Source organism: Myotis lucifugus, unplaced genomic scaffold, assembly GCF_000147115.1.
Source record: "Myotis lucifugus unplaced genomic scaffold, Myoluc2.0 scaffold_825, whole genome shotgun sequence".
Lineage (NCBI taxonomy): Eukaryota > Metazoa > Chordata > Mammalia > Chiroptera > Vespertilionidae > Myotis > Myotis lucifugus.
This window is the reverse complement of record NW_005871873.1, coordinates 1-4,761: the sequence shown is the minus strand read 5'-3', so window position 1 is coordinate 4,761 and position 4,761 is coordinate 1.

Here is a 4,761-nt window from a genome sequence, read left to right as displayed (position 1 = left end):
CAGGACGGTAAGATGTTCTGAGAAGAGACTGCGTTCTCATAACTTATTACAGTATATTGCTGAAATTGTTCTATTTTATTGTGTTATTGTTACTCTTACTGATTTATAAATTAAATGTAGCACAGGTATTATGTGTAGGAAAAATATAGCATATTCAGGGTTTGGCACTGTCTGTGGTTTCAGGCACTGACTGGGTGGTCTTGGAACCTGTCCCCTGGGTATAAGGGGGCTACTGCACCCCACTTGTCATTCCCCAAATGCTCTAATTTATCTGTCTGGGTAGATGGGGGTGTCTCTGGGGCCACGGAGCTCGGGCGACCTCTGGTGGTCACACTCGGCAGCGCACTCCATCCAACGCGGGTGTACAGTGCCCTCTGGTGGTCGATGGCCGTTCGTTTCTTTCCCCCAGCGTCTTGGCTTGGAATTGGGGTTTGGAATTGGAGGTGCTGTTCTGATCCTTATTTTTCAAGAAACCTAAGGCACAGAAAGGGTGTCCCTTATCCCAGGTGAGCCTGGCTGAGGAGAGATCTGAATCCGGGCATTTTGACTGCACACGATGCATTATAAGCCCAAGAGAGCGAATGTGACCTCCAGTTATGACAACAAAAATGTGTCCGCGGAGCCTTCCCCCGGGTGGGACTGATCCGACCTCTCCAGGGTGCCTGGAGCCCCGGGTACCCCACTTTTGGAAGGTCATCAGCAAATCGCGAGATGTCCAGACTAAGTGGCCAGATGGCAGACCCTGACCTTGGGTTAGCCATCAGCCGGCCTCCCTCCTCTCCGCTGAGAGCCATCTCTGAGTTGGGGGACAGGCCACAGCTGGTGTCTGCCCACTCTTTCCTGTTACCCCAGCAGTAACGGCCAATCACACAGGCTCGGGGCACTAGGACCTCCCCTCAGGATGCCCAGCCCCTCCCCCCAGACCCCACCCCCTCTGCTCTCACCCCCATTTCCACCGGCCCAGGGGTCCTGAGGCAGGTGCAAGGCGACAGTCACTCAAACTGGCATTTGTCTTCCTACGACACTAACAATATAAGTCACACCTGCTCCTGCCTTGCCCCATACAGGCCGTTAAAGCCAAATGCCACCGACTGAGGGGCTCGAACAACATATTTCCTCCTCACAGTTCTGGAGGCTGGAAGTTAGATCAAGGCCCAGGCAGATTCGGACTCTGGCGAGAACCCGTTTCTTGGTTCATAGACAACTGGAAGGGGTGAAGGATCTTTCTGGGGTCCCTTTTATAAGGGCACTAATCCCCTCACGAGGGCCCCACCCTCCTGACCCAATGACCTCCCAAAGGCCCCACCTCCTAATACCATCACATTGGGGGTTAGGTTTCAGCTTCTGAATTTTGGGGGGGTCACAAATATTCAATCTTAGCAGCTCCCTAGAGTCCCCCCGCAAAACACTGACAAGGTTGTTGGTATGAGGGGGTGTCTTCTGATCCTTCAGCCTCTGAAAGCTGTGACCTCTGAGGGTCGGCCTTTGGAGCAACCCAGACTGCTAGAAAGTGACTGCCTGGCTTTGGGGTGCTGGGATGGGGGGGCTCTGGGTCATTGAGTGCAGCCTGGTGTCCTTCCCAGAGGGGTCCCTCAGGAGCAGGCAGCATGCGCCTCCCCCGTAGCCAGGAAGGATTCCTGGGGCTGGAGGCTGCCCCTCCAGGGACGGGCTCTTCCATTTTAGGGGAACCCAGGGCATGAGCGTGAGAGCTGTCTGAGGTCCCCCAGTAGCGACTGCTCAGGAATCAGGAGTTCCTGACACCCGCCTGAGGTGTTTCTTTTAAAATATATATATATATATTATTGATTTCAGAGAGGAAGGGAGAGGGAGAGTGAGAGGGAGAGAGAGAGAGAGAGAGAGAGAGAGAGAGAGAGAGAGAGATACAGATACATCAATGATGAGAGAGAATCATGGATCAGCTGCCTCCTGCACGTCCCCTACTGGGGATCGAGCCCGCAACCCGGGCATGTGCCCTTGGCTGGAATCGAACCCGGGACCCTTCAGTCCGCAGGCCGACCAGCCTGGGTGTTTCGAACAGCAGCTCCAATCCCCCACCTCCACTCGGACTGTTTCCTGGCTGGCCTTTCATCTCTTTCTCTGCCGCATGGAGAAGGGTGCTTGTGTCTTATTTGAGGACGCGCTTAGCGATTACTGAGCCCCTACTGTGTGCCAGATGCTGTGCAGGTGCTGGAACACGAAGAGGAATAAGACGCCGTCTTTGCCACTGGCGAACGCACCAGCTCACCGGGTTTGTCCGAGGGCCCAGGCAGGTCTGGGAACAGGAAAGGCGATCTCCGTGTTGTTTTATTTATGCGCCCATGAGCCCGTCTTGAACCTGGCTGGTCTGAATTTCTTTCCTTCAGCGACAAGACCGGACCATGTTCGAGTTTGGCTCCCGCGAGCTTTCTGTAGGCAGTGCCCACATTTCCCCAGCGAGGCTGGTGTACATTCCACCTTGGTCACCAGAGCGGGGCCCCGGCCTGGGTGGCACCGAGCAGCCCTCCTGAGCCACGCCCGTCACTCAGACGAGAGGAAAGGGGTCCGAGAGGCCCAGGGTGGCCTGGGGCTTCATCACTAACGTATCCTCGTGGAGATGCCCTGTGGGCAGGCAGCCCTGGGCTGAGGCCAGCGCCCTGTGGGGATGGCAGTAACCTAGTCCACACACTGGGTGGCTTACCCAGCAGAAAGATAGGGTGGGCAAAAGTAGGTCTACAGTCATGCTTATGTGAAATACAGAGTTCATTCTTGTATCAGTACTTATTAATGACTAGAGGCCCGGTGCACGAATTCGTGCACCGGTGGGGTTCCTGGGCCTGGCCGGCAATCAATCGGGCCTGATTGGGGCCAGCTGGCCGGGAGGGGGGCAGAGAGGGACTGCGGGAGGTTGGCCAGTGGTAGGAGGTTGGCTGTGGGAGTGCACTGACCCCAGGGGGGCAACTCCTGCATTGAACGTCTGCCCCTGGGGATCAGTGCATGTCATAGCGACCGGTCGACAGGTCATAACAGTTGCTTAGGCTTTTATATATAGAGATTGTACTGTTTTCCATGCGAACGTGCCGACCCTCCACAGTCCCGGGGTCTCGGCTCTAGTGTGTTTCTGGGAGGAGCCTGACAGCAGGTGTGTGGCTTTGGAGAGCCCCCCTCCCACGCCCCCCGGACTCCCCGCTCGGCCATGTCAGGGCCCAGGGCCCACGAGGTATCTCCACCTTCTAGCTCTCAGTCCCCTGAGCTAACCCGAGTCCCTGGGTAGAGCTCAAGTCCGTTTCTCCTTGTTTGAAAGAATAGAGCAGCCCTTGGAGCTACGGCCCTTAGGCTCCTTGTCTTTCATCTCCAAGGGGGACAGTCCATCCTGCTTCTGCCCCCTCTTACCCCCCCAGGAGCCTCGCTCTCCAACCCCAGCGGTGCCTGGGCCTCCCACAGGGTGGACGGGAGGTGCCCAGCCGCCCGCACTGCTCTCCTGCCCGCCGGCCCAGCCCTTTGTCTCCTGAGGGTTGGGTGTGCCGCCACCCAGAGAACTGAGACAGGAAGTGAGTGCAGTGGCCTCGCCCGCCCGCAGAGAGAGGGCGGCTCCCCCAGGTTCTGCAGGTGGGTCTGAGTCCCAGCAGCAGGAGGCCTCGCTCCCAGCTCCACGCTCCCCTTCCAGGGGCTTACACCGTGTCAGGACTTGGGGAACTGGGACCCAGGGCTCGGTCAGCAAGCCTCGCATGGAGGTACTGCTGATCTGGCATTGGTGCAGCCACGGCCGGGGGCGGCTGCAGGCACCCACGGTCTTTGCTGCACCAATGGGGCCAGCAGCTCCCCTGCACCAGCCAAGGTCAAGGCCAAGCGGGGAGAGAGACAGCCCCTGGGCCGCCGGCTCTCAGCAGCCGCTGTGGCTCCAGGCCTGTCGCTCACTCACTGGGTCTCAGTTTCCTCTGTGGGTTGTGGGGAGGTTGACACGTGTGTGAACTCGTTATGCAAACTGGAAGCCACGCAGGCGCATAGCATAGCAACCCACCTGCCTTCTCCCCGCCGCCTGTCCTCCCTGGGGACTGGTCAGGTTATTGGCAGGGGACTTGCCAAGGGTCCAAGGCACATTTGGGGTGTCTGCCCAGCTCACGGTGACCCCGTTTCTCTGGAGGCAGCACAGCAGAGAGGGGGAGAGAGAATCCTGGCTCTCCCTCCGTGTATTGGCTGTGTGACCTTCAGCAAGTTACTGCACCTCTCTGTGCCGAAGTGGGAGTAAGAAGAATACCTACCTCAGGGGTTGCCATGAGGGTTAAAGGGTGCAGGCAGCTCTGACGCCAGCCGTCGCCTGGGGGGGACAAAGCAGAGACTGGGGGGGGGGGATTCCGGCCCAGGGGTCCCGCCTCGTCCTCTCTCCAGCGAATTGCCTTTTTGGTAAAAGTTAGGATCTCTGTGGCTCATGTAAGCACGCGACCGTTCCATGACACTAGAAACCACCACATTTCCCAAAGGAAATTGATCTGACTGGAGGCATCGTCCACTTTCAGATTCTGGGGACCCCACCCACCCCAAGGGCTCATGGGGGATCCTGAGGCTCCTGGGGAGCAGGGACAGGGAGGAGGCCTGGGCCCTAGTCCTGGGGTCCCTAGCACTGCCCCCACCTCCGGGGGCTCTGGATGTCCCCACAGAGTCTTCCTGGGGGGCCCCAGCACACGCAGGGGGTCCCCTCACACTGCTCTGAGGCTGGGGAGCCTGTGGACTCATCCCAGGGCCAGGCCATGTCTCCTGGGCGGTCTGGCCTTTCCCACTGGGGGA